The 21,906-nt window shown below is 40.6% G+C and overlaps 1 protein-coding gene across 1 annotated transcript in view; it reads right to left on the bottom strand.

Moving 5' to 3' along the window:
• The window catches only part of PIP5K1B (phosphatidylinositol-4-phosphate 5-kinase type 1 beta), a 98,030-nt gene extending 76,357 nt beyond the window's left edge, over positions 1 to 21,673 (bottom strand). Inside the window, exons 1-3 of the mRNA XM_038123778.1 lie at positions 21,420 to 21,673; positions 17,470 to 17,604; positions 16,872 to 16,967 (exon numbers count right to left, since the gene is read on the bottom strand). The gene's annotated coding sequence lies outside the window, so the exon portion shown is untranslated. The remainder of the gene's footprint in view (positions 1 to 16,871; positions 16,968 to 17,469; positions 17,605 to 21,419) is intronic.
• Positions 21,674 to 21,906: the final 233 nt, after the last annotated feature.

Here is a 21,906-nt window from a genome sequence, read left to right as displayed (position 1 = left end):
GAAACGTCCTCCTGAACAGTTTTTTCAAATACATTGATCTTTAGTAGAGATGCAGGTAAAGTATATTTTAAAATCCGGTCAGGCAACTAAGATTGAATTACTTTTTGCATTTGTGATGACCCCCAAATGGTGTTTTTCCAAGCAAAACAGACACATCTGGAAGTCTAGGTGTACATTGATCTATAGCAAAAAGTTCAATTTGCATATTCTCCTTTTGGATAATTTGATGGTTAGAAAAGGGACCTCTGAATAAAGGAACACAGTCAAAGGAACAAGATGTGTACCTCCACTTGGCAAAAGTTCTATGTTACACTGTTCTTGCAAATTGGACAAAGGCATAAGTTTCAATTTCTTACAACCTCTGTTACCAGGGTCCAAAATTAGCCTCATGGGGATAAGAAGCCCAATCACAATTAAGCAGAAAAGGTTTGAGTTAGTGAAGTTATCTCTGCAATACATTTTTTTATTTTTAAAACAGAGAGCCTTTACCATGGGTACCTACTGCTCATGCACCCTTTTTTTATCTCTATCAATTATATCACGCGAAAGAGATCACAGATTAAACAAAACAGAAAATGCAAATATTGTACGCATAGGTTTTTCTTCCAAGTCACAGAGAAGCTTAATTATAGACCCTGAGATATAAACACAGGCTATCACTACTGGGATTTACATCTCATGGCCACAATTCCAGCAAAAAGCATTCATGTGTGAATTTTAGTATAGCAGTTTGTAGGATCATAGAATGGCTTGGGCTAGAAGAGGTCTTAAAGATCATGTTGTTCCAACTCCACTGGCATGGCACCTCTCAGGCCAGGTTGCTCAGAGCCCCATCCAACCTGACCTTGAACACTGACAGGGATGTGATACTTATAAATTCTGTAGGCAACCGGTTAAAGTATCCCATCACCCACATAGTAAAGAATTTCTTCCTAATCCATCTTCTCCCCGTTTAAAGCCATTAGCCTTTGCCCTTGTCCTTACATGGCCTTGTCAAAAGTCACCAGCTTTCTTGTAGGTACTCTTTAGGTACTGGAAGATGCAATAAGGTCCCCCTGGAGCCTTCTCTTCTCCAGGCTGAAAAATTCCAACTCTCTCAGCCTGGAGAGAGGAGAGGTGCTCCAGACCTCTGATCATCTTTCTACATATCTTGCACTGGATGTATTCATAGCAGTCTGGATAGGGAAATTGTTGTCTTCCCACTTCTGTACACAAAGAAGTTGTTATTTGAATACAAACAAAGTACTTCATATGAAAGTATTTCTGTGACTGAAACCATTTTACACTCTCTCACTCATTCATCCTACACTCGCAGAACTAATCTGTGTATGCTTTACTGAAGCAGAGAAGGAGTCTACCTATTGTCTTTTTGCACAGACCTCAAGTCTCACGCTGTCTTTGCAAGGTATAAACATGAAGCACCACACTCAGCATGCACTGCCTGAGGCCTCTGTTTCTTATACAACAGAAGAGGAGACACCATACAGAGGCCTGAATTTTTCTCACACTGTTTCATCCTGGACATGATGACATAATTTCTAGCTACAAATATGTCATTCATCAGGTTTGTTCCTTTGTGACCTCAGTGCAACTGGTAAAATACTATTTTTTAACATCTGGACTATCTTTGTGATTTCAAATCTACAGGATCTACAGTCCTGCTAGACATTTTCTAGGCTAATCTCCAAATTTCACCACTAACTGCACTAATGCTCTCAGGATAACTTGAAACACATTTGTTTTTCCCATTTTGCAACTTGTTGTTATATAATTCTTACCAGGAATATACATATTTAATAATAAGGGAAAAAAAATACAGCATGATTTCCCCTCTGCCAACACCCCGTGTTGAAAGAAAATTATTAATATTTTTGAACATGAATACATTCCATAAATACATTCCAAGTAGGCTTTTTGCAGAACACACTGTTTTATCAGTGTTAAATTTGAGATACAAGTTCAAGGACTGCCTTTGCAGCTCATTAAATCAATGCTATTTTGACAGTATGCTGCAGTATGTGTGCTCCTATATGAGAAAGTTTCACCACTACCTTCTTGCACTCTAACTTTGTCACTGCAGGCTTCTCCCAATTTAGCTTTCTGATATCACTTGGCACCATACACCATTATTTTCACTGGGAACAACTTTCAGTATCACAAGAAAGGGCTCAAAAATAAGAGAAGCAAGTTGTTTCTGAAGAAATGTGTTTCCCTTACTTCCTGCGTTACTACAGCCTTAGTGAAATTGCTTTGATGCTTGGCTGCTTGCAGAACCTGGTCCTGTTTTTTGGTTTTTTGGGTTTTTTGGTTGGGTGGGGTTTTTTTTAATTTAAAAAAAAAAAAAGTGAAAGTACTTGTGTCACAAAACCCCCACCTCGATTGCAGTAGCTTCAGACATAATCTCATAGAATAGGAATAGCAAAACTAATTTAAAGGAAAAAATAGCATACCATTTTGTTAATAAATGCACATCTTAGTTTTGTTGCATTACTTTTTAAGAGCACAAAGTAGTACAAATCCAGTGTCTCTTAGTCTGACAAAATTCAGCCCTCATTATTATTTGTAAAAGATACTTTTATGATATAATTATATTTACTTAAATAAAAACATTATATTCTCATATATAAGATGCCTCTCTTATCCCCATTTTAGAGCATAAATAGTGAAAGCCCAAAGTTTTTCACATCTCACACAGGAGCCAAGCTACATAAATCTCTGTAAATGTCACCCCAAACAAGTATATTATCCAGATCTCAAAAGAATAAAGAAAAAACAAAGATAAACACAAGAAGTAGGAGAGGTAAGTTGACCACTACAGAAAAATTGCCTTGCTAGATAAAATACAGGCAAGTGAGTTACTGGTGCATCTTTATGCAGTGCAGAAAAGCCGGGGGGAAAAAAGTGTGCTTCTGCAACAGACTAAAAAATGAAAGACTTTTCACCCACCATCCTCAACCTGATACTCTCTCTCCCCTCTAAGACTTTCCACGGCTAAAACTTTTTATTGTCAAATGACATGCATGAGTTACCAGCAATGCGCAACTCTACAACAGGCACTTTGTCTCTGAATGGTATTTAAGGAAACCCCCTGAGAAAGAAAGCTAGAGCTATTTTGCATGAAACTTTTAAAAAACTATTTGGTCTTGAAATAGTCGTTTTTGAAGCTGCATTTAGCATAGACTCAAAATAGAGTCCTGGATTTAAGAAATGATGGATTTGAAATGAGAGAAGGCCCCAGAGGGTGCATCTGCAATATGCTGTAGCTCCAGACAGGACTATCTGTACCACATTTTATGAGAGGCCAGCAATAACCACAGAGGAGACATATTTTTAAATTTCACAAAAGTTTCTTACAATCCTGTAGGAAAATGGGAATTTTAACTTCACTTAACAGGGAAGTTTTAACTGTGCTTATTACAATTGCTCCAGGACCAGAGCATGCTTCCTGAAGAACCATGACAGACAAGAGTATTTTTCCTTATTTTGGGTGTCAGGTTTAACCATCAGTGTTGGCAAAGGCCTCGAGTACAGATTTGCTCACCTCTCTTGATAACTAAGGAAATCTGAAAAGGAAGCACTTATTGGTTTCATGCCTGCACAGCAAAGCTCTACTGATGCTTCAACAGTGCAACTGGAAAGAGTATTTTCCAATTTCAATATCTGAGTTGCACAAAAAGTGCATTAGGTATTCTAACTTGCTTACAAGAAGCTTTCTTGAATTACAACTTCAAGGAGGCACTATGCATCTTACCAAAAACATCTAGATTTCCTTTTAGGAGTGGGACAAGTAACAAGAGACAGAATCATTCATGTAGTTGAAACACAGATACTTATAGGCCAAGCAAACTGTAAAGTTTATGCATTCAATATTAAAGAATCATGCAAGATTTGTCAGAGTTCTTACAGGAGCTAAAAAAACTGGGGTGAGAGGAAAGTCACCCTAATTCACACACTTTCCAATAAAATGTTGCTTGAAATTACCTCCTTAACAGTCATTCCCCCCCCCCCACCCATAATGTCATTCAAGACAGGAAAAACTATAGTGTAAGTACTCACAAACTTGAGGTCAGTCACGTCAATTTTACTACAAGCAAACAGGAATTTAAAAATACCACTGTTCAGAGCAGACTTTTGAAAACAGCATATGCAAAGCACATTGTTAAACCATTAGGCAGGCATATTAGAATGAAAGGAAACACATAAAATGTATATCTTACTTGAGTTCAGAAAAGCCCTTCATAAGTAAGCTAAAAAATGCTTATACATGAAATCACAATTTGTATACATGTATATTATGTATTCTGTCTACATTACATGTTACATACTACACCATTTAGTTATATTATGATGATAACAAAATGTTTGTGTTGGAAAACACCTTGAAGTTCAGCTATTTCTAACTCCCTGTCAAGGTCAGAAACAGCATCCACTAGACTGATGGCACACATACATATACTGGACATATATACGTGCACAGAGATAAACCTTATAAAATACAATTTGTTGCTAACATGCAGTGGTAAACTTAAAAACATTCTCAACTGAACATGATATCAGAACTGTGAAATGGAGAAGGAATTTCTTCCCAAATAATTTATAATAAGAAAGGAAACATCTTTGCTGAAAAATAGTATCTAAAGCAATAGGACACTATAAAATAATGACAATAACGGCATATTCTTACATCTGAAATACAAAACCTATCAAAGCAAGTCTAACACTGTATTTTTTAAACTATGGCATAATATGAATAATGAATCAGTGAGTAACAGGTAGCCTCTCCAATGCATAGTAGATGTTGGAAACCTGTGAATTTTCCTTAAGAGAAACATATCTTAACTTATAGTTAAGTTAACTTATAGTCTTATACTGTATTCAAATAAATTATAATTTTATTGCATGATAACAGTGTTAGATCTGAGTGACTCCTGGCTTTCAAGTCTCTATCATATCAACTAAACAAACTACTCTCCATTGCATTTTTGTAAGACCTTGATTAGCCAAAATTTCTGTCAATTACTGGTGTTCTTAAGTTGTATTGCTAGACAAAAAGAAAACATTTCTTGTCAATAGGAAGTACAGGAGCTGCAGAACCATGTTTCATGGGCCACATCCAAATCAGTCCAATTCTGGCTGAGCAGGACTGAGAATTCCTCTTCCCAGTGAAACCTAGGTATGTCGGGATACAGTTTGCCATTGCAGACTGATTTTTAAAGATGACAACGTGATGATTTTTGGTGTTAACTCAGCAGAACACAACACAATTGAGATTACTTTATTTCATACATTAATTACTTTATTTCATATACACAATTCCCAGGACACCTAAGAGTAACACTTCTTTTAAGTTGGCTTTTGCTACTGTCATCACTCACCTTTGCTAGCTGCTTAACTTAACAAAGTTAAAACTGGAACAAGAGGTATTCTTTTTCTTGCACTACATTTGATACCCATTCCACACACCTAGAATGATGATTCACTGTGCGAGCAATAAAATATTTGCTTTTCCTGCAGAGAACCTTACTCTCCCGAAAATAAGGTAAATGAACAGATGGAAGTATCATGAATGACCTTGTAACTTCCCAACATCACTGCTGGCTTTGCTAATTATTCCCTGAATACCAGGTCTGATTCTCACTTACATGCACACAGTGTTGTGTGTCAAGAGAACATGTGTAACAGAACAGAATATATTCCAATATTTCATAGGTACAAATAAAAAGTCACCTAATAGTATATATGGCAGGAAATACATGGTCAAGGCCCAGTAGATAACAGATATTTTACAAGTGAAATCTGACTCTGTGTGCTGCTGGAGTCTCTGAGAAACCTTACAGCACAACAGGTTCACAGCCTGCATTTGCTTACCCTGCACAGAGACAGGCAACAGACTCTGCTCTCCTACAATGCAGAGACAAACCACAGGAAACACACAGGTGGAAATGGGCCTCAATCATGGGATCTTACCCTTCCCTGTACTCACTATATTGTGTTTCTGTTCTTCAGTTTGCCCTTAAAGGTACAGCTTCTATAACTTGCTTATTTAGTCCTTAAGAGTCTCTCACATAAAAGGCTGGACCTTTGGAATCCTCACTTCTGCCAGAAGGAGCTGCAGCAACTCAGTGGGTCTTTGGAATTAGCCCTAATTTTTTCCTCATGTCCCAGGTTTTAAGAGACAGCTTGATGCAGAGGACTGACAATCTAAGTGCATGCTTTAAATAAAATGCAAAAACTGATATAGCCCAGGTCTTATGTACTGCACTTCATGAAATGCTTTTACCTCCAGTGCCTTATACAACAAACCTACACAACCAGAACTGAGGCTACAAGAACCAGCTGCATCTTGCTGAACTACTCATTTCCATGAAACAGCTAGCTTCAATTCTTCAACAAAATGCAAAGTTGCATTTGGTGCTCTGTAAAAATTGCATTTGAAGATTTACATTTAATTTTAATGGTGAAGACACTGTGTCCAGCAAACCTCATAAAAGCTTTAAGAAAACCACTGAAGATTTTATTCCTCATCCTTCCAAGTTTTGGGGTACTCCTGCAAATCCCAGCCTTTAGTATATTAAAGACATACTATCATTTTCACTTTGTAGATTCATACTACACAGTATTTCTCAGAGTTTGCAAAACCCATTCTAAGTATCACTTACAGCTGATGGCGAAAATAACAAATTCATAGAGTCAGTATTTATACTGAGTACTTCTGATGTCCCACAGAAAGATTCTGAACCTCCAACTCCCTGAATATCAACAGCTGCTGCTCATTTCAATTAGCCAAAACACCTAAGTCAAACTCTGTTTGCTTCCAACATTTTCAGCCAAACTTTTCCTGCTTTCAATTGCAATAATCCCCACTGTGTCAAATGCACTCTGCATAAAAGGATAAACAATACTAAGAGCATGGCAAGTAAACATGCAAGCATTTAATGTGGCTGCTACTAAAAGTTTAAACCCAAGCAGTTACTAAATTCCAGCCAGATGTTTGTCACTAGGATTGCTAGAGATTATTGCAAATGCAATAAGTAATTTCCTAAACCTGGTTACTTACTCCATAAAACTACTTCATAAAACTACATATTTCTAGCAGATTTCATGTCATTTGTGATGCTTTAGTACAATATTAGAGTGTAGCGAACACAGGAAAATGTTTACTTTCCAACAAACAAGTTAAATCCCTGAAAGAAACTTGTATCTCTGTATTTACACCTCAAGTTTGAAGTTAAACTCTTTCTGCATAGAAGATCTATGAAAGAATCAAAGATTTGTTAAATAGCAGCCAACAAAAATATTGTAAAGCATCTTTTGTTTTTGTAACTTGACATTTATGAGCCACACTCTTCATCATGCACTTTACCACCATTTATTTGCAGGTAAACTACATCGTTCTATTAATGTAATGCTGTGACAAGAAAAAAAAACAAACAAACAAAAACCACCAAAACCAACCAACCAAAAAGTACCCCAAAAAACCACACACCAAACAGCCCCCAAACAAACAAACCAAATTTAAAAACAAAAATCCCCTAAGCAGAACAAAAAACTCACAGCCAAAAAATACCCAACCCCCCCCCCCAAAAAACCAACAACTCAAAGACAAGCAAAAAACTTATAATTTACTTCCTAACATAGTCTGATATTATACATCTAACTTCATCTAAAATTGCCACTTGCATTTTAATCTCCAGTTTAACCACACTAAACAAACTATGTACTTGTGTGCTTTCCTACTTGCCATAGTATGGTGCTATCCTGTAACTCCTCATTAAGTCAGAAATATACTGAACATCAAGACTGGGGAAATTTCAGATCGTATTTGCTAACTACATAAATTCAACTCAAAGTTCTGTAATACATGTATGAACAACATTTGAACAGACCAGATAATTTCAGATGAAAATGAACTGAATATGATTATTTTAGATTGAAGTTCTTCCTTGAACCCCAAACAACCACATGAAAGTACCCCAGAGTTTTGGAAAAAAATATAAGCAGCTTGCCACTGCTGTGTCCCTGTGACTTCCAAGGTCTTTCTGACCACAGAATCAGCCCGGCATAGGGATGCAGTCATAAACAAGTAAAATTCTGCTCCAGTAAGAGCTGCAATAATTCCATGCATGGAAAAAGTTTTTAAAAATGTATTATCTTAATTACTATGGCTTATATTTCTGAAATAAAATCACTCCATATTTTGGTAGCCTGTAGGGTGAGGGAAAAAACCCAACAAAACCAAACAAAACATGAGCATCTTCCTTTTAAAAGGCAAATGTACAATCTAAGCTGCATTATGACTTGGCAATAAATGTTATTATTTTTAAAAAACTAAATGAAGCAAATTAGCTACCAATCCAAATTAGTACAGATGAGGGGTTTTGTCCCACAATTCACACTGCCTTAATTTAATAGAAAAGATGCTTGTTTCAGAGTAACTTTTTTGTTCAAAGAGAACTTCCAATTTCTCAAATACAACCTGATATCAGAAGAAGGAAACATACAAAGCCATACTGCTTTTAACAGTGTCACATCACAACCAAAGAGATCAAACAGTCCTTCAATCACAGGTGACTTTCACAATTCTTTTTTAAGTTTAACATAGACCCAAACCAGGCATAGACTATGGATGTGCATCAGTTCTCTACAGTACCAAGTTACGTGTCCCCCAGACACCAAGATCCTCACCATCAGTCACCTGCATCAACACTGCAATGATGCCTGCCAGCTGTGCCTGGGGCACACCTGCCCACACCACTGTGTACAAGGCTGATTTAGGGCACTGACAAGACTGCCATCAGGAAGAATGCTAGTGAGGGCCAGAGGGGGTCCTTGCCCACATAACAGAAATGCAGGCAAGTATGGAAAAGCCATGACCAGGTAGAAGACCCATTTCAATCTTTGTATCAGGACACACACCTATACCTACCAGGGTTCCCCTTGTTTATCCAAAGAACACCTAGATTCAGATCTCACCACTTCAGCTCCTACACATCTCAGAGGGACAGAAAGGGGATGAGCCTGTACAGCAAACTGACAAAGGGAACACCAACAGTAGGATCACACCAAAGGGTCTTCATCAGGTTTCAAATTTCTGTTGACGCAGATTGCCACTTCATACCAAGTGAAATGGAACTGTGGAATATCACCATTGGAACTGTGATCCAAGTGGTGATGCCTAAAATCACAAGCCAAATAATATTAAGATGATAAAAAGCAGTTCCCTTAAATGAGAGTCCTTCATGGTGCAAATATGGTGAAATGCACACATAATACAGGATCCTGACAATTTTATAAGTTTGAAAAATTAGCATACTTAACAGAAATCATCTAATTAGAGGAATAGTTAATTAAGTCATCCCCACACTTTTGGTTCTGCCCCTACTTAAGCCCCCTCCACCTCCCCAGCACCTAACCACACATCTATTATGTCTATGATACATGGAGAAGTTAATAATAATGTCCTCGGTTCACTACAGAGGCAAGACTAAAGACTCCAGGAAAATTAGCTTATTGTTCTCAAATCTAAGTGAAGGGGTAGGACAGTACTACAATTAGTTAAGGACCTATACAACTTTGTAATAGTAGTCTCTACAGAGCTATGAATATATGGAAAACGTATAAAAAGCAAAAATCTTTTTGGTAGCAGTGGTAAGATGCAAAGGGCAATTCTGAATTACAGATAGTTTGCATAGTGTATATGCACAAAGTATAAGGAGTCAAGATGAGTGACGAAGGTAACTGCACATAGTAACCGTGCATATGTTAAGGGCTGCTTACTAGTTAATAATTGACCTCCACACATGGTCACACAGCTGTTAAAAAAATTATCATTTTTACATGACAGGTAAATAAATTCAAGCACCAAAAAATATGAGGTGGGATATTCCTGTGATGCACAACCACCTTGGGGCTGCACCAAAGTTACAGTTTGATCACAAATGCACCTAAACTACAGCAATCTTTCCTGCGCAAATTCAAAGAAGAGTTCCTCAGAACACAGTTACTATAAGAATCCTTACACAACATTTCCTCTGGAGAAACTGGTAGAGAGGGTACTGCTCTCAGATGACCAGTTTGATATGTCAATCCTCCATCATGTAGAGCTTCTGTCACTTCTGTGACATAAAGCACAAAAACCAGAAGCTGGGTAGGTTCAATCCAAAAGTAGGAAAATACTTCCAAACTCAGAAGTAACACACAAGATACGTTCTGTTTGAGCTTTAGTACGACAGACTTCAGATCCCAAAGAAATACAGCTAAATCTAGATGCTGAAGCTCCCAGAGATCGAGCATAAAATGGCTCTTATTTCCATTTTAAACAACATTTCTAATTATTTATATAGTAAGAAAATACTGCTAATGTACATTGCCGAAACACAGAGATAGCAATCTCCTTTCTTGGTGTTGCACTGTACATTTATCTTACAACACTATCAGCCTCCCATAGCAAGCAGAGTATCTATTAAAATTAGGAGTCAGACAAGCTCATGTCACAGATTCCCCTTAAGAACCAAGCCTATAAAGAAAAGTCAGAATACTAACCAGCAAAGCAATAATTTAGTGACTTACTGGGTTGCTACTGAAAAGAAGAAATTAATTGATCCGTTCAGCGGCTAGCAGAACGCAATGATCTCAAGCTGGGAACCAGTAACGCTGAAGAGCAGTTTCAAATATGTTTCCTCTTTTATCCTGAAGCTTTGTGTGCTCACTTTTGTTAATAACAGCACAACAGGAAGGCCTGTGCTCACATAATTATACCAGTAATAACAACCTGGTCTGTTGAGGTAAGAAGGAAAAAATGAAGGAAACACTGTCCTCATTGCAGTCTGTATGGGCTGGAGATGACTCAAAGTATTCATCTGCTCTCAAAGCTTCTAATTTTGCTATTCTGATATAGAGAGGCAGTCAAATAACACAGACAGTCCTAGATAAGGTCTGTCTGTTAGCAGTAACACATCAGACTCCAACATAAGTGTAAGAAAAACACAACTAAAGTCACACCTAGATAGACACTAGTACACTCCAAAACCCCGCTTGTTCTCTGGCAGGATAGAAATCTAGAGAAAGAGAAGCAACCTTGTCAACATTAAACAAAGGCCTGGGACAGCCATGCAAAACACCTAGTTCTGCTAGACGCTCGTATGTTTCTTGGCTATTTTGCATGAGAACACCACAGCACACTGAATCTGCTCTTTCATATGCAGACAATTAAAATATTTCTCCACGGACAGGTCAAAATTAGTTGCCCGTGTTCTACATAATTCCCAACAGAGAGCTTGGGACTGTGCAGAGATGACAGTTTACAATACTCCAAGACTTAATTAAAGCTTTGCAGGCTAACAAGTAGGATATTCCTACTTTGAATTTTTTTTTTCTTCAAAAACTTAAGCATAAGACTTTGAACAAGAAATACATTTCAAATGAAAAGCAGCATGTGAGCCATCTTAACCTAAATATTTATAGTTACAAACTACTCATTCCTTAGATCTGGCTCTGAAAATATATTTTTCTTTTTTTAAAAAAAAATTAGTTCAACAGTGAACATTTTGGCAGGTATTCCTAAGTGAGTGAGACAAAAGCAACTTTGTATTCACATGGTCAATTAGGACCCATTTCTGATTGGATGGATTGTTTTATTAAAGAGGTTTCAAACTCCTCCTCATTATCAACACTAAAATTTTGCATTGTTTTGTCTAGTAATATCAGAATATTAGAAGATCTCTTAAAATTACACAGGTATTTGTGCTTCAATTTTAGGTACTTTTAATATCTTATACTTAGATTCCATTATTTGCACCCCATGTAGTAATATTTTGTGTGTGTTCTTCTGCCTAGAAAACAGGTACACCTTTAAGAATGCCACCTCTTCCTTCTGCATGCACTAAGAATCATCACGCTGACAGGCCTGAAGATTAAAGTAGTCTCAGAAGCACCACATCTGCTTGTATGCAAGCAACACCACAAATTTCAGCAGAACAATCACAGAAAATGTGATCAGAAAGACTATGACCCTTCCACATTCCCAGTATTTCAAAACTATTTCTAGTGGAAAGACCAGCAAAGCCTCTAAGCAAAGTAAGTTTCCAATTCAGATTTCTATTGCCCTTGAGAAATACACAATAATGCTCTTTCCATTGCTGTATTTAAGAGTCCTACTAAAGCAATCTATGAATAGCTGGCAAAAAAGTTTGTAGTGTAAACAAAACCTGATAACATTAAACATACAAGTATCATTATTTAACAAGATGACTTTGTTACATCATCATGTTTGTACTAAAAACAAAACCAGAAACTGTGGACTCCCATGAGAAGATTTACTGTTTTCTAGCCAGAAAGCTCTTCACAATACTTCCTTTGTTTTCATGTTGAACAGAGTGACTAAACTTGGTGGAAATCTCTCTTCCCTCTCAGGAGTTTTGATTACCACTCAGAATGTGAAAGTTTCTTTTCCTCAACATTGTGTGGGATGTAAAGAGCTAAAGTACCAGTGCCACGAAGGCTTCTCTGGGTGCCGGCCTTCGTGCAGACATTTATGACTGTCACATACCTTATACGGTTATCCATACTGACTTCCACATCACTCAAACTCAAGCAAAGATCCAAGTTTTGGCAGGAGCTGGGAACTCAATTTTGTCATAAGGGTGTGCTCCTTCATGCAAGGTAAGACATGTGAGCCTTCTTCTTTACAGGCTACTTGTTTAACCACAGAAACACCGCTGAATCTCTCTGCAGCCTGCTGACCAGGAGCTGGGTCAGCTGAGTAAGAAGCAATCTCTACATTCAACTATCCCCTCTGCTCAGTGAAGACTCTCACATTAAACATATTGCAAAGAAATACAGAGATCCCAATCAGCACCAGCAGGTGTGGATCTGCTGATTATGCATTGCACAATGAACAGAGTAAAGGTATAGTGATATTTACCTTGACTCATACTCCAAAAGACTACACTGCATGGCAACCTCTCTTACGGCCTAGAAGGCAATTTTCACCTCTCCATCCTCAGATAAATCTCTCCCAATATGGTCAGTAAACATACTGGAGAGAAAAAGCTGAATAGGACTATATATTTTCTTAGCAATGTTTTGTTAGAATTATGCATACAGAAATATTTGTATATTCAGACAAATCAGTAGCAAGTCTTCCCAAATTTGTAAAACCGTAGAGGAAGAGAAACAGACACTAAAGACAAAGGATTACAACACAGCTGACTCATCCCTTGACAGAGTTTTGAATGTCAAATTTGACACTGAAGTAACTAAAAAATACAGTGATCCAAAAAACTTAACTCAGACAGCACTACTGAAAATGAAGTTCAGTGTTCTTATCTGAGACAGTTTTGATTCTGAATATGGCCATTCTTGGCCATGACTCAGCTTGGCCATGGCCTCAATGGCCACTGCATTACTCCTGTCAAAAAGCTCTTACAGTACATTAAGACCAAGACTTAAAAAAAAAAAAAAAAAAAAAAAAAGGGAGAGCATCTGCAGAGTCCTGAAAGTTATCTCAGCGGTAACCAGGATATCCCAGAATCTTACCACTTAGCTCAATCATCCTTTGAAGATTTTCAATATAGCTCTACTAGGAGCCCCACAAATTTCTCAGCTCCCTTTTAATAATGCAGCTATACAGCTTGGGTTAGAGAAGATACATAGCCATGAAGACTGTTCTTTTGACCGAAAATAAATATTTTCATTAATCTTCTAATTGGAGATAGAACTGGTAGCTGCAATGGATTTTTACACTATCCAAATAAAAACCTAGCTTCTTCAAAATTTTCTGGCTCATGAGTGTTTAAAATGTTTTACCAGCAACTGAGTTCACTTGGGTAAAAAAAAAAAAAAAGATAAATGAAAAGCCCATATTTCCCAAATTTTGTAAGCCAGCAGATTAGAAACTTCCCCCCAAATCACTCATAGATCAGCAGAAATCTTCAGAAAACTAACAAAAGGCCATTTGACATAAAGTCTGTGACCCCATTATTGCCATTAGTAATGAGCAAACCACAGTTTGAGATGAGCTATCTCATTCAGTAAGGTCTCTTCATGAACTGAAAAAAAAGATTTAGGGAAGAAACAGCAGTTTGTAATAAATCCAAGAGCATTTATTGGCTCTCATGGTCCAGTGGCTAATGGCAGGAGACTTCACAAGATTTTCCATAACTAAGTGGCAATGCCATTCCAACACTGGGAAACTTTTCTACACATGCCAGTCAGCAAGAGCTGCTGACACAGACCAGAGGCCAGCACAGGCTGCTAGCCTCTGTACAGACCTGGAACTACCATCAGGTTGCTGCTGCTGGTATCTCCCTGCTCCCCCAGCTGCTGCTGTTGGGAATAGCTACACTGAGACCTGGAGAGTGATGGGCACACCCCTCCTACAATTAATCACAGAATTATAGAATGGTTTGGATTGAAAGCATTCTTAAACATTACCTAGTTCCAACCCCACTACCAGGCAGACCAGGTACACCTTCCACCAAACCAGGTTGCTCAATGCCCCATCCAACCTGGCCTTGAACACTTTCGGGGACAAAGTATCCACCATTTCTCTGAACAACCTGTTCCCATGCCTCATCACCCTCAAAGAACAGAATTTACTTGTAATACCTAATCTAAACTTACCCTCTCTCAGTTTAAAGCCATTCCCCATTGTCATATCACTAAATGACCTTGTCAAGAGTCCCTCATCAACTCTCTTACCTCCTTTAGGTATTGGAAGGGTACTCTAAGGTCTCCCCAGAACCTTCTCTTTTTCAGGCTGAACATCCCCAGCTTGTTCAGCTTGTCTTCACAGGAGAGTTGTTCCAGGCGTTCCACATTATGAAGATGATGTTCCACATCATCTTCATGGCCCTCCTCCCGACTCACTCCAACAGGTCCATGTCCTTCCTCTGTTGGGACTCCAGAGCTGGATGCAGCCCTGCAGGTGGAGTCTCAGCAGAGCAGAGGGGCAGAACCAGGGGGTTCTGCCCACTGCCCTGCTGCTCACCCTGCTTTGGATGCAGGCAAGGATGTGGTTGGGTCTCCAGGCTGCACGTGTACATTGCCCAGTCATGTCCAGCCTCTCATCAACCAGCAGCCCCAAGTCATTCTACCCAGGGCTGCTGTTAATCCATTCCCTTCCCAGCCTGTATTTGTGCTTGGAATTGCCACAACCCCCGTGCAGGGCCTACATAAGATCCACATGAGGCTGTCAAGCCTGTCACAGTCCCACTGGATGCCATCCCTGCCCTCCAGTATGTTGACACCACACAGTTTGGCGTTATCAGCACAGCTGCTGAGGGTGCGCTCCATCCCATGGTCTCTGTCACCAACAAAGCTGTTAAACAGCTCTGCTCCCAATACCAGCCCCTGAGGACACAACTCACCACTGCCCTCCACTTGGACATTGAGCCATTGACCACAACGCTTTGAGCGTGACCATCCAGCCAATTCCTTATCCAACAAGAGGTCCACCTGCTAAATCCATGTCTCTTCAGTTTAAAGACAAGGAACAGTGGCAATGTTTTGTGGAAGTCCAGGTAGGTAGCAGGTCAGCTGCTCTTAACTACCAACTCTAGAACCCTGTTATAGAAATTTTTCAGGCACAGTTTGCCCTTAGTAAAGCCATGTTAGCTGGCATCAAACATATCTTTATTTTCCATGCACCAGAGCACATTCCCAGGAGGATCTATGCCCTGATTTTGCTGGGCATATGACTGGCCTGTGGCTCCCCTATAGTTAAGCTATCATCTAGATGTATCCTCTTCCATTTAGCTGATTCACACTGGTACTCAGGCCAAGAACTTCTTGTGAAAACAAACTCACCAGAAGAAAGAAAGCATATTACTTTCCCAGATAGCAAAGAATGGGAATCTCTGCACATAGGGCTAGGAGAATCCAGTCAATTCCCTCCCTTGGCGTGCACTGATATGACCATGGGCTTTGCTACAGAGTAGTAAAAGTAGCTTATTTTGCCACAAAGTAGCAGCAACAAGATGTAAAAAGCCCCAATGGGCGCAGAAAGTGAGATTCAGGCTGGGGACTAGGCAACACCAAGCCCTTAAAACCAAGCAACAAGTTTCCCTCTCTTGACTAGATCGAATGAACACCAACAGCAATTTCATACACTCAATCATCTTCTCAAGAGCAGGAGAAACTATTAGGTCTCAGTTTATCAATTCCACTTCTCTCACGCCTGTCCCCTGCCATTTACATCCCCCCTCCCCCCCCAGCAAACCCTACAATGAAGGCTGAACCTGCAAATTGCCCCAGCTAAGGAGCCAGTTGAAAGACAGCTGCCCTTCACACTGGTTTCTTTTGTTTTTGCAAAGTAATTCTTAATTAAGATCCATTCAGTGATCCGATATTATCACAAAGCCTTACCAACAGTTGCGCGACCACAGCCAAAAAAGTGGCAAAGTGCCATAACAGTTGTAGCAGTTTTAGTCAGCTTTGTTTGGTGCTGAAGGCAACATCTCATTAAACTGCATTGCTCACCAAGCTGTAATCTTAAATGGCAGCAGTTTTCTTCAGCTCAAATGGCACAGTTAAGTTTCTGGAGCTGTTAACAAGGCTTAATATCTGTCAACTGCTGCAAATTACACCAAGATTTTCTACTGTTGATTTTCAAAGGATCTTTGTATTTGTGTTCATAATGTATAATATAATTGGTCATAACTAAAAGCTCCACAAAAGGACATCAAGACAGACTTTTCAATTTATATTTTCCCTTGCCAAAATACTGCCAAATTTTAAGTTTGCACAAAGATAAAAGGAGCCAAGTGGAACCCGATTCCAGAATCCAATTCTGATACTTTTTTTACCATAGGATGAGTTTTATGATTCACAGTGAACTGGTCTCCTTTAGAAGAGAATAAAAATCATCTTACCAACAGTGGGTCTTGATCTGCAGTCACACATTTCTTATACAGCACTGAATGAATCTTTCAACTTCTGTGCCTCAGCTCCAGGGTGTGTTCTATGATCTTAAAGAGACATTTTAAAAGGTACATCACTATCTGTAGAATTTAAAATACTACAGTAACAAGGACCACATAAAAAAACAGAGGGTACCAAGCAGGGAGTGGGCCAGGTGGCACGCAATCACAAAATACATGAATCTTGAGCTAAAAGAGCTAGCAACAAAAATGAGCACAGTTAATAAAATGTCCACCATCCAGCACCTGCTTTACTAGACAGAAGCATCCTATGACTGTGCAAATGGACAGCATCACAAAAAATTTTAAGTAACTTAGTTTTTTGATTATGATGCAGATCATAGCTGTGACACTCTGAAGAAACTACTGTGAGCTTACTCTTACTTAAAATTTTCATATTTCAAAATACAAAACACAAGCACATCTAGACAATAGTGAAAATAAACAATGCACTTGCAACACTTGCAACTTCCTCCTACTTCACTGATGGCAAGTAAAACAGACCAGCTTTACTGCAAGGAGGAAATAACAATAAAATAGTAAATTGTACCTTGCAACAGGTTGATATGGTTTTCCAGTCACAATTGGAGAATGAAGAAGGAACATAAAAAAATGGAATTTCCAGTTCAGTGAAGGAGGACTTGAAGTTTCTTGCTCACATACAAGGAGAAAAGGTCTTTCGGGACTGTAAAAATGTGAAGAATAAGACAACACACATGACCACATAACCACAACAGGAATCTGCAGTGACAAATTACACACGTGATCTATTTAGAGAAAATAAAATTCAGAGCATCATTGGTGTGAGCCTATTACAAGTAGTGACAGTACAAAACTGATTCAAATACAAATTACACTTAGAGAAGGAATGGTCCAAACTGTACCTAGCACTGCATGGCATGATGTCCAGCAGAGAAGACATGAAGACCATGATCCCAATTCCCACTTGCTACACCAGCAAAGACTTAATTTGAAAAAGCATTCCATTGCAGTTAACTTGTGTAGAGCTTGCTATTATCCAGTACAGGGTTTTAATCAATAAAACACATACCCAACTGCTCATCAATATGCTCCTAAATGCACATTTTATTTTGCCTGATCATTGAAGTTTGCATTTTACCTTCTACAATATATAAGTTTCAAATATGGCGTCACATAAGTACAAGCAGTAGAATCATAGAATCATTTAGGCTGGAAAAGACTTAGGGTAATGGAGTCCACCTGTTAGCCTGACTGTGCCAGGTCCACCACTGATGCATGTCTACCTATCTTTTGAATGCGTCCAGGCATAATGACTCAACTACTCCGCTAGGCACTCTTCTCCAATACCTGACCATCTTTTGAGTGAAGAAAATTTTCCTAATTCCTTATCTAAACCTTCCTTACTGCAGCTTAAGTCCTTTTCCTCTTGCCTAACTGTTACCTGGGAGAACAGAATGACCCCCACTTGGCTACACGCTCCTTTCAGCCTCCTTTGCACTCCCCCTGAGCCTCCTTTTCTCCAGACTGAACAAACCCAGCTCCCTCAGCCACTCCTCACAGGACTTGTGCTCCAGACCCTTCCCCAGCTCCGTTGCCCTTCTGTGGACACCCTCCAGCATCTCAATGTCTGTCCTGCAGTGAGGGGCCCAGAAATGAGTGCAGGATTTGAGGTGTGGCCTCAGCAGCGCTGAGTACAGGGGGACAATCGCTGCCCTGGTCTTGCTGGCCACACTATTGTTGGTACAGGCCGGAATGCCAGGGCCACCCAGAAACACACTGGCTCATGTCCAGCTGCTGTTGACCAGCACCTCCAGGCCCTTTTCCATTGGGCCCCTTTCCAGCCACTCTGCACCAGCCTGTAGCACTTGATGGAGCTGCTGTGACCCAAGTGCAGGACCTGGTATGGCATGTTGAACTTCATACCCCTGCCTTGCCCACCAATCCAGCCTATCCAGATCCCTCTGCAGAGCATTCCTATCCTCAAGCAGATCAACACTCCTGCCCCACTTGGCATTACCTGCAAACTTACTGAGGGTATACTCAATCCTCTCATCTAGATCATCAATAAAAATCTTAAAGATTGACTGAGCTCTGGGAAATATCTCTTGTGACCAGCCACCAGCTGGATGTAATTCCATTTATCACCACTGTCTGAGCCTGGACATCAAGCCAGTAGTTTTAACCAGAAAGAGGGCAGCTGGAAAAACCATGGGTTGCCAGCTTGTCCAGGAGAATGCTGTGGGAGACAGTAGCAAAGGCTTCAATAAAATCCAGGTAGCCTACATCCACAGCCCTTCCCTCATCCACTAAGCAGGTTACCTCCTCGTAGGAGGTGATCACGTAACCAAAGCAATCACACTGCAACACCAACAACTATATATTCTTCAATCACTGTGTAAGACAAACCTTTAGGCAGGCTCTTGGCAACTGCTAGCACAGCGCTGTATTGTGCAGGGTGCTGAAAAGGGCATGGAAGCTGTGCCAGCCCTTATCTACCCTTGAAGCCAAATGTAAGCTGGGGGGAAAAGGGGGAGGCAATGCCTTGTAACCAGCTGCCCAAGGAAAGGTTGTTCCCAGTTTCTGCTCTAAAGTAGCCAAGAATGCCAACACACCTAACGTGCCTTGGTTACACAGAATATAAACACACTGATTAGGTACAGTACGTTCAGGACTTCAAGAATCGGTAAGCACATTTTCAACAGCACATGGAGCACATTACATGACCACAGAGAAAGTAGTTTTTATAGTTTCTAGCCCATTCTACTGGTGTCAAAAGTAAAAGAAAAAACAACCCTTTAGCTCTCTACAGGCTAGACAAGAAAAAAAAAATCAACACCTATTACAAACACACCCTATAACAGTAAAACACGTGAGCAAATGCTTATTCTTAGGCACACGTTTCAATTCTTCCAATATCAAGAATAACCAAATATAAAACTAAAGACACCCTTTAACTAGCACCCAATGAATTTGGAGAAAGAAATTTCCTGCTGCTTAAGGATCAATTCCCAGACATAGAATTATTTTCAACTCCCTGTTTTATCTAATTGCAGGAAGGGAAGAATCAAGGAAAGTACGTAATACAGTAAAATAAAAACAATTAAGAAGAACATATTTACAGTCCTGTTTTATTTTCTCCCAATAAATTAATTATTAGACACGGATCTTTATGAGCAAAAGAGATTTGAATAATTGTGTTCAATTTTGGTTTTTCTGAATCAGTTTTGAAATGGCTATAAGCAAAAAAACCAATAGATTATGGATAGAAAAAAAATATTTGGGTGGAGAAAGAGGTGACAAATTAAGTATTATTACAGGTTTTGGAAGAGTCAAGAGTAACAACTACATTAGACATTCATCAGAACATGTATTCTCCACTTTGAAGATGGAAGAATTTTGAGACACAATTCAATGAACTTCATTATAAGCATCTCCACACTAATAAAGCACGAGATAAACATCTTATAAATTTACATTGCTACATAAAAAGTCCAGTGGGTGCTAAAATATACATTCATAAATTTCAGAACTGTCCATACTTATTAGGTTCATTTTAAGAAGAATGTCTGTGGTTTTAACACTGACCTAAGCCCTCTTCACCTTACATTATCCAAATGTTAGTGTCAAATCATCCACATAAATACATGACTCTCTAACAAAATAAAAGGAACAAACCCCCTGTTTCTTCACATATTCCTTAAGCAATATCCTTTCAGAAGCAACATGAAGCAAGTATATTTACATTTCCTTAGGGAGAGATAACAACACCAACACCAAGTTTCCCTAAAGCAATAGTATATAGGTACCATAGCTTAGCTTTTAAGAGGCAGCATTAAAGAGAAAAGAGGAGGGCAGAGGATAACCCAAAAACCTCTAATCACCTAAGCAAGGTATTGGAGAGATTGTTACTTTACAGAAGTCACTTTATGGTACTAACGGGTAAGTTTACTGTTTAAGGACTTTTCTGCTCAATCAACCTCTTGGGCAGAAAAGTCTCAACCCAGCCTCGCTCTCCCTGCAGCGCCCAGCCGGACCTCCACGGGGATGGGCTGCGTGCACCTGGAAAAGCCCGTTCAGCTGCAGCCGAGTTCAATCCCCAAATGGCCAGCGGCTCAGGCATGCAGGAACCTACCTCCCACCATTCCCCCACATGCTGCTGGGTGCTCTTTTTCCTTAGAGTGCTGCAACCCCACAATTAAGAGACTTAAAAGTCCGTGGAAGTTCACAGAAAAATCTCCCGCCCTCCTAAAACGAAGACAGGCACACCGACAGACAAACACACATACATACATACATACACAGTACAGGATCGAGACATGCTTTCGCCCGTCTTTCAGGCCTCGGGTGCCGGCGGGGCTCCCGGCGGGGACAGGGACCCGCCGCCCCCGGCGCGGCTCAGCATTTGCCCCAGCACGGCTCGGGGGCCCCGCTGGCCTCCGCCCTGCGCCGCCCGCCTTCTCCCCCAGCCCTTCTCCCTGAGGCCGAACTGAACAGCAATAAAAACATAATCGCACTAACCCGGAGAGCCCGCGCCGCAGTCCCCAGGCACGGCGCGCCCGCCCGTCAGCAGCAGGGGACACACGGCGGGGCAGAGCAGGGAGGGCAGGGCAGGGCAGGGCAAGCTCCGCGCTGCCCGCGGCCGGACCGGGACCGGGACCGGGACCGCTCCTGCGGGGCGGCCCCCCGCCGCCGGCGCCCCGCCGAGCACCCCGAGGCCGGAGAGGGGGACCGAGCTGCCGCCCCCCGCGCTCCCGGCCGGCACTGCCAGGCTCCCTCACCTCCAGTGGCAGATGACGGCGGGAGGCGGTGCCGCGGGACGGCTCCTCCCGCCAGCAGCTCCTCCTTCCCGCCCGTCCCAGGGGCGAGGTGGCGGGGCCGCTCGGTGGGCGTCCGGCGAGCCCTCCCCGCCGGCCTCCGCGGCCGCTCCCGCCCTCCGGCCGCTTCCCCTCGCCCTGCGGCTGAGGGCGCTCTGGGAGCTTCTTTGCGGCACGGGCCGGCTGAGCAG

This window comes from Motacilla alba, chromosome Z (assembly GCF_015832195.1).
Source record: "Motacilla alba alba isolate MOTALB_02 chromosome Z, Motacilla_alba_V1.0_pri, whole genome shotgun sequence".
Classification (NCBI taxonomy): Eukaryota; Metazoa; Chordata; class Aves; order Passeriformes; family Motacillidae; genus Motacilla; species Motacilla alba.
This window is presented reverse-complemented; position numbering and strand designations above follow the sequence as displayed.